Raw genomic sequence first — 8975 nt, forward strand, 5'->3', positions numbered from 1 at the left:
GAAACTTGCCCCGACAAACCCGGCCTATGTATGAAGGAGTGCTTTAAAATATACCACACATCTATGGATTATTAGGTTCATCATTTCACCGTGCTTCGGGGGTCTTGCTAATGCGACATAGCACCCACCATTCATTCCACCAGAATCTGTGCGGCAAAATCCAAATATCACTCCTTCCCTTCTGAGTCCTGCCATGCACCCAAATGGTATTTTTTGGTCACATATGAGGCATTGCCGTACTCAAGAGAAATTGGGGCACAGATTTTGGGGTGCTTTGTCTCCTTCATTCCTTGTGAAAATGAAAAATTTTGAGCCAGAACTGCATTTTTGTGTAAAAAAATGTAATTTTTCATTTTCACAGCCCAGTTGTACCACAATTGGTGAAACCCCTGGGGGTTTGAATTGTACACTATACCCCTAGATGAATTCCCTGAGGGGTGTAGTTTGCAAAATGGGGTCACTTGTGGGGGGGTTCCACTGTATTGGTGCTTCGGGGGTCTTGCTAATGCGACATAGCACCCACCATTCATTCCACCAGAATCTGTGCTGCAAAATCCAAATATCACTCCTTCCCTTATGAGTCCTACCATTTTTTGGTCACATATGAGGCAATGCCGTACTCGGGAGAAATTGGGGCACAGATTTTGGGGTGCTTTGTCTCCTTCATTCCTTGTGAAAATGAAAAATTTTGAGCCAGAACTGCATTTTTGAGTAAAAAAATGTAATTTTTCATTTTCACAGCCCAGTTGTACCACAATTGGTGAAACCCCTGGGGGTTTGAAATGTACACTATACCCCTAGATGAATTCCCTGAGGGGTGTAGTTTGCAAAATGGGGTCACTTGTGGGGGGGTTTCACTGTATTGGTGCTTCGGGGGTCTTGCTAATGCGACATAGCACCCACCATTCATTCCACCAGAATCTGTGCTGCAAAATCCAAATATCACTCCTTCCCTTCTGAGTCCTGCCATGCACCCAAATGGTATTTTTTGGTCACATATGAGGCATTGCCGTACTCGGGAGAAATTGGGGCACAGATTTTGGGGTGCTTTGTCTCCTTCATTCCTTGTGAAAATGAAAAATTTTGAGCCAGAACTGCATTTTTGTGTAAAAAATGTAATTTTTCATTTTCACAGCCCAGTTGTACCAAAATTGGTGAAACCCCTGGGGGTTTGAAATGTACACTATACCCCTAGATGAATTCCCTGAGGGGTGTAGTTTGCAAAATAGGGTCACTTGTGGGGGGGTTCCACTGTATTGGTGCTTCGGGGGTCTTGCTAATGCGACATAGCACCCACCATTCATTCCACCAGAATGTGTGCTGCAAAATCCAAATATCACTCCTTCCCTTCTGAGTCCTGCCATGCACCCAAATGGTATTTTTTGGTCACATATGAGGCATTGCCGTACTCGGGAGAAATTGGGGCACAGATTTTGGGGTGCTTTGTCTCCTTCATTCCTTGTGAAAATGAAAAATTTTGAGCCAGAACTGCATTTTTGTGTAAAAAATGTAATTTTTCATTTTCACAGCCCAGTTGTACCAAAATTGGTGAAACCCCTGGGGGTTTGAAATGTACACTATACCCCTATATGAATTCCCTGAGGGGTGTAGTTTGCAAAATAGGGTCACTTGTGGGGGGGTTCCACTGTATTGGTGCTTCGGGGGTCTTGCTAATGCGACATAGCACCCACCATTCATTCCACCAGAATCTGTGCGGCAAAATCCAAATATCACTCCTTCCCTTCTGAGTCCTGCCATGCACCCAAATGGTATTTTTTGGTCACATATGAGGCATTGCCGTACTCGGGAGAAATTGGGGCACAGATTTTGGGGTGCTTTGTCTCCTTCATTCCTTGTGAAAATGAAAAATTTTGAGCCAGAACTGCATTTTTGTGTAATAAAATGTAATTTTTCATTTTTACAGCCCAGTTGTACCAAAATTGGTGAAACCCCTGGGGGTTTGAAATGTACACTATACCCCTAGATGAATTCCCTGAGGGGTGTAGTTTGCAAAATGGGGTCACTTGTGGGGGGGTTTTACTGTATTGGTGCTTCGGGGGTCTTGCTAATGCGACATAGCACCCACCATTCATTCCACCAGAATGTGTGCTGCAAAATCCAAATATCACTCCTTCCCTTCTGAGTCCTGCCATACACCCAAATGGTATTTTTTAGTCACATATGAGGCATTGCCGTACTCGGGAGAAATTGGGGCACAGATTTTGGGGTGCTTTGTCTCCTTCATTCCTTGTGAAAATGAAAAATTTTGAGCCAGAACTGCATTTTTGTGTAAAAAAATTAAATTTTTCATTTTCACAGCCCAGTTGTACCACAATTGGTGAAACCCCTGGGGGTTTGAAATGTACACTATACTCCTAGATGAATTCCCTGAGGGGTGTAGTTTGCAAAATGGGGTCACTTGTGGGGGGGTTCCTAACTTTTAGCATCTTATGGTGCCTAGAAACCTACATGGTGCCTAAAAAATAATCTCATAAAAAGGAGGCTCCAAAATCAAGTAGGTGCTCCTTCTATTATGAAGCCTGTGGTTTGGTCAACGTGCACACTAGGGCCACATATAGGATATTTATGAAAACAAAAGAATTGGGGGAATCAATTTTTAGTCACATTTCTCTAGTAAAATCGACTGTGTTCCTTAGAAAAATGTATTAAAATTGAAAATCTGCAAAAAAAATTAAATTTTCAAATTTCACCTACACTTTGTTTTAATTCCTGTGAAACACCTAAAGGGTTAACAAACTTCCAAAATGCTGTTTTGAATACTGTGAGGGGTGCAGTTTTTGAAATGGCATCATTTATGGGGGTGTCTCACATACAAGTCCCTCAAAGTCACATCAGAACTGAACTGGTCCCTAAAAAAATCAGTGTTTGAAATTTTCTTGAAAATTTGAGAATTTGCTATTCATATTTTAAGCCTCCTAGTGTCCAAAAAAATTAAAAGGAGGTTGAAATAATGATGGAAACATAAAGTAGACATAGGTCTATGTTAGTTATTAACTATTTTGAGTGGTATGATTATTTGTCTCGCAAGCAGAAAATTTAACATTTTGCAAATTGCAAAATTTTCGGTACTTATGTAGTAACTGGGCTGCCGATTTTGAAATCGGGTCCATCGCATCGCATCGCACCCGACCAAATCGCATGCGATGCGATGCGATGCGATGCGATGGACCCGATTTTTCCATAGGATTCAATGTTAAAATGGACTGAGTCCATTTTAACATGGAATTCAATGGGAAAAAGGGGTCCTTTTCATACCCCTACTATCCAAGTGGGCATGGAGTTGGATATAAACCTGTGGCGAGCGTAGCGAGCCACCGAGCCCGAAGCGTGGCGAGCGTAGCGAGCCCCGCGAGGGGACACAGAATACCGTCCCCTCGCGGGGCTCGCTTCGCTCGCCACGCTTCGGGCTCGGTGGCTCGCTACGCTCGCCACAGGTTTATATCCAACTCCATGCCCACTTGGATAGTAGGGGTATGAAAAGGACCCCTTTTTCCCATTGAATTCCATGTTAAAATGGACTCAGTCCATTTTAACATTGAATCCTATGGAAAAATCGGGTCATCGCATCGCATCGCATCGCATCTGATTGTATGCCTTAACTTAAGGCATACAATCAAAAAATCGGCAGCCCAGATACTACATAAGTACCAAATTTTCAATTGTTTTACGACATTTTGGTATTTTTCACAAAAAAACACAGACTGTATCGACCAAAATTTACCACTAACTTGAAGTACAATATGTCACGAGAAAACAATCTCAAAATCATTGGGATAAGTAAAAGCAAAAAAAAGTTATCCCCACTTAAGTGATACATGTCAGATTTGAAAAAAAGGGCTCTGTCAGGAAGGCAAAAACTGGCTGCGGCGGGAAGGGGTTAATATCACTGTCCAGGGCCACTATACTATGTACCTTACTCATAATATCACAGTCCAGGATGACTATGTACCTTACTCATAATATCACTGTCCAGGGTGACTATGTACCTTATTAATAATGAGTAAGAAACATAGTTACCCTGGACAATGAGATTGTGAGTTAGTTAGATACATAGTTACTCTGGACAGTAATATTATGAGTTAGATACATCGTTACTTTGGACAGTGATATTATGAGTAGGATACACAGTTACCCTGGACAGTGATATTATGAGTAGGATACATAGTTACTTTGGACAGTGATATTATGAGTAAGATACATAGTTACCCTGGACAGTGATATTATTAGTAAGATACACAGTTACCCTGGACAGTGATATTATTAGTAAGATACACAGTTACCCTGGACAGTGATATTATGAGTTAGATACATCGTTACTTTGGACAGTAATATTATGAGTTAGATACATCGTTACTTTGGACAGTGATATTATGAGTAAGATACATAGTTACCCTGGACAGTGATATTATGAGTAAGATACACAGTTACCCTGGACAGTGATATTATGAGTTAGATACACAGTTACTCTGGACAGTGATATTGGCCCTTATTCTGGTTGGTGCGGTCGAGCCGCATATGCGGCTCCGACCGCACCAGACGAATCCCCGCCTACAAGACGGATCGGCACGGCCGTCCGTACACGGACGGCTGCCGATCCGCATGAAAATGGTGGAGGCGTACGCCTCCACCATGGTGGGAGCTGCCCCCTGCATTCGATGGTCGTCGACCATCGAAGGCAGGTCCGCACGCCGCGGCAGCTCCCGCAAGCTGAGACCACACGGACAATCGTCCGTGTGGTAGCTTGTATGGGGGCTGAAAGCTGACATCCGGCGACGTCAGCTTTCCGCCCCCATGAGTTGCGTCATGGCCTCATTACCATGCGTACGCCCCGCGTTTGCATGGGAACGCCCATGAAACGCGGGGCGTATACATAGGGAAATGAGGGCATGAAGCCCCTCACGCCCCTATACGCCCCCTTTGCGGCGTACTAACGTTATGTGCGGCGAATTCGCCTGCACATGCGCAGATTGACCTCTGCGCATGTGCAGACGGAAAACATCGGCGGTACGGCCGCACGCGGGCCGTACCGCACGAACCAGAATAAGGGCCCATTATGAGTAGGATACATAGTTACTCTGCACAGTGAGATTGTGAGTTAGAGATACAGGTCTTGGTCGAAAGTCAGTAGGTTAACACTGACAAAAGTCAACATTGATTAAAATGCCGAAACAAGCAAAAGGTTGACATGAGAAAGGTTGACTTTTTTTTCCACATTGACACCAATTTGGAATGTTAAAGTCTGCCGACACAGTGGTAGCAGAGTGAGGCGGGCGAAGAGAGTTGTGCGAGGGTACATGCTACATTAATCCATGTAGACAGGTGTTGAAATTGCCGTGCACTACCTCGCTCTTGCATGTCAGATCAGACAGGAATCTGTCTGATCTGACATGCAAGAGCGAGGTAGTGCACGGCAGCACACCTCAGACACAGCTCTGCGGTCAGCACACAGGCTGTGGAACTAACGGCTCCAGCCAGCCAGCTCTTAAATTTCAACCACCGTGCTTTATAAAATTATTCATGGACAGTGTGAAGTGGGGTCCCACTAGGTGAGGATATATTATATCCTTTTTAAATCACTCAATGTTGTGCTATGTGTTTTTCGTGTTTTTTTATATCTTCGCAACTATTTTAATGAAACCAATAAAAGTCATGTTTTATTATTAAATTCTCTTTTGGTGCACCAACCAAAGACACCCTTTCTCTGTCCTCCCCAATAGACTCTGGTTGGTTTCTATGGGCAACATCCCATCTACAATATAGGGAATTTAGTGAATTGATCCCTTACTGCATGGGTCCTCAAACGGCGGCCCTCCAGATGTTGTGAAACTACAAATCCCAGCATGCCTTGCCACAGTTTTGCTATAAGGGAGTGTTAAAACTGTGGCAAGGCATGCTGGGATTTGTAGTTTCACAACATCTGGAGGGCCGCAGTTTGAGAACCCATGCCTTACTGTTTAATTATTTTCTAGTTACTTCTTTGTTATATAATATTGGATTATAAACTGTTTTTCTTTTCTTTTACAGGAATATGGACACTTATGCGGTGGTGGCCCTCTGCTTCTGTAGGTAACTCCACGGCACGGAGGTAAAATGTGGTCCGGTACCGTGTTTAAGGGGAGGAGATGGAGTTCAGGAGAAAAGAGCAAACATGGGAAAGAGATTGTGATGGGCAGGACTTATGGTGCCCGACCACTTATGCGATAAGATGCGATGGGACCGTTGCATCTGATCGCATCTTTTGTGGTGCCCAGTGTTTTTTCCAGCACCCGATGCCGCATGCCATCTGCGATGAGATATCGGGTGCTGGAAGAGGGGTGGCGGTGGAGCGGTCACCTGAGCGCTGGGCGCTGTGTTGCGGGGACCGGAGAGGTGGAGCCTGAAAGCCCTGTTAAGAAGCGCTTTCAGGCGGCGGGACTCAGCAGCGGCAGCAGATGAATTTGAAACTCTGGGCGGTCGCCTGATTGGCTGTGAGGCCATCATTGTGACCAGTTTGGTAACTGGTGCCAGATATATTTATTTTGGTACAATTATCCACAGTTAGTAATCTTCCACATTCCCACCACCCGGGGCCGCACGCCAAGAGTTCAATTCTGACTGTTGCGTCTGCTGTATCTATGTACTGCAGTGTATATACAGTATTAACCCCTTCAGTGGAGTGCTCCCAATTGGGTGAGTTTTACTGGGGAGCGCTTCCTAAAACAACCCCACCACTGTAACCCCTGGGTCCAGGCAGCACCACTGAGCACTCCATCAGCCACTGCCTGGCCCTGCACCTGGCAACCCGGCTGTGTGCAGTGTTACGTTACAAGGTCACACCAGACAGCCGGGGGAAGGAGGCAGGGCCGGGCAGCGCTCAGCTCAGCAGCGCTGCCCGGCGGAGGGAGCGCAGGCAGTGGCTCTCCCGTGAATTGTCCGGGAGTGCCACTGAAGGGGTTAATGCCGGCAGTGAAGATGATAAAAAACTTCACTAACCGCCTTTTTCCCATGAAAACGCTGGGCAGTCCAATGTATATTAGACAGTGACGCGGCTGAGGCGGGCGGGCGATGACACCACATGCCAGGTGCTCGCCGGGTTCCCGTACAGGGAGCATGCAAAGCTACAGTACGACACCTGAGAGTGTCTTAGTTTTGCGTATATGTTCCAAATCATTCGATGGTCGGCGACCATCGAATGATTTGTCCCCCGCACCCAAGGCTGCAAATAGATATTTGTGAACAAGTATAAGGTCCATTGTGTTCTATTTAAATGTAATCAATATTTTGGTGTGTGCACAAGCATCGTTTTACTTTAGATTCAATTTGCTTTCGATTTCCCAAATTTCACCCCCTTACGATTTGGCCTTTGCGTTCCATTCGATTTACTCTTTTTTTTTGCATTCGATATCGTTATCGATGTGCATTTAAGGCACGGTGCACACATTCGATTTACTGGATCAAATTCGATATTTCCTTGTCTGCACAGTCTATTATTTTCTTTTTGATTATAGAAAAAATGGGAACTTGAATCGAATGCGGATCGAAAGAGTCTTAAAATTCATTTGATTTCGATTCGATTTTGCTTCTGTCAGAATCGAAGCGCGTGTACACCCCGATGGTTAGATCATACTGCAATCATTTGTAACGCTGGCCGCTACAGTTATTCCCACGTTTGCCCTGGGGCACTTGCAGAGGAGCCGCAGGTGGGTGGCCCACGACCAACTTCAATTATTTATGATCAACGTAACCGGCAAATCCAGTGGGGTATGGGTCATTGAATCAACCCTATTTAGGTCAACATGCATTGGGTCGACATCAGAAATAGGTTGACATGACTAAGCTCAACAGGGTTTGAAGGTCTAGACAAGCATTAGGTCGACAATGGGCAGGTCAAAAAAGTTGACATTCGTTTTTAAAGTTCTTTTGTCTCTAAAGATGACATAGTCGACACGGACACGATCTAAGTGTACTGAGACAGGTGTCACAGGGAGTAAGCTTACCCTCCTTCTATACCCCCTTACCCTAACCCTCCCTTGCAGCAGCCTAAGCCCAACTGCCCCCCCTCCCCCCAGCATAACCCTAACCCCCCCCCTCCAACCTAATCCTTAAGTACCCCCACTACTGTCTAAATCCAATCCTCTTCCCCAGCTGTACGCTAGCCTGCCACGCATGCTAAACGATCAGGATTCTGGCTTCTGGCGGCTGGCCGGATGCCAATGTCGGTATATTGAAAACCGACATTCCAGGCAACCTACTCAGCTACACTATAAAATCTCTAGGGCTTCAGAATCTTGCCATGGTGCCCATGAGTTTGTGGTTGAGCCCTTGCAGATTACTTTGTCTTACTGTATGCACTCCTCTGCTCATTCTGTGCATCCCTTCCTTCTCTCTGTGCTTTTAGCCACGCCGTTACATGATCAGACTTAGCAGTTCAGTACTTACAATCATTACATGAGCTACGCCCTATATCTCCCATGTCTTGCTCTGTCACGGTCGTCGGATGTTCTGAAGACCAGGCTGAAAAGCTGAGACAGGTAAAAGATGAGTATTTTTTTTCTAAACCTTGCTGAAGGGCACAGATGAGGACATAGAGTCCACGGAAGGTGTAAAACCACATTCATTGTTTCTAGCAAAATGTGTTAATAATAAGTGTTTCGGCAGACCGTTGGCATTTCGTGTCAAATGCCAAAGATCACGGCTTCATTTGCAGTAAGCATCTGAGAAGTCCACAAAATTCTTACGACTAAACCTTTGACACAAGACAAACTTTCCTCCTCTGAGCCTCCAGCTGTAAATGTCTGTGCTCCAGCACCGAACGGTGACGGTTTGCTCCAGTTTGTGGTTCTCAGCTTACAGAAGGGTTACTGGAATAATAGAGGGAGATGTCTGATATATTTATAGTGTAGCATATACTGTCTGGGCCTATTATTTAGCTGCAAAATATTTACTAAATGACATTACATAAACAGCTTGATGGG

The 8975-nt window shown here is 45.0% G+C and overlaps 1 long non-coding RNA gene across 1 annotated transcript in view; it reads left to right on the forward strand.

The window, feature by feature from the left end:
- LOC146049718 (uncharacterized) overlaps positions 1-8720 on the forward strand; it is a 39465-nt gene extending 30745 nt beyond the window's left edge. The window contains exons 3-4 of the long non-coding RNA XR_014466190.1: positions 6046-6106; positions 8399-8720. This is a non-coding gene — a long non-coding RNA (uncharacterized LOC146049718). The remainder of the gene's footprint in view (positions 1-6045; positions 6107-8398) is intronic.
- The last annotated feature ends 255 nt before the right edge of the window (positions 8721-8975 follow it).

Source organism: Crinia signifera, chromosome 12 (genome assembly GCF_055691185.1).
Source record: "Crinia signifera chromosome 12, ASM5569118v1, whole genome shotgun sequence".
NCBI classification, from domain to species: domain Eukaryota; kingdom Metazoa; phylum Chordata; class Amphibia; order Anura; family Myobatrachidae; genus Crinia; species Crinia signifera.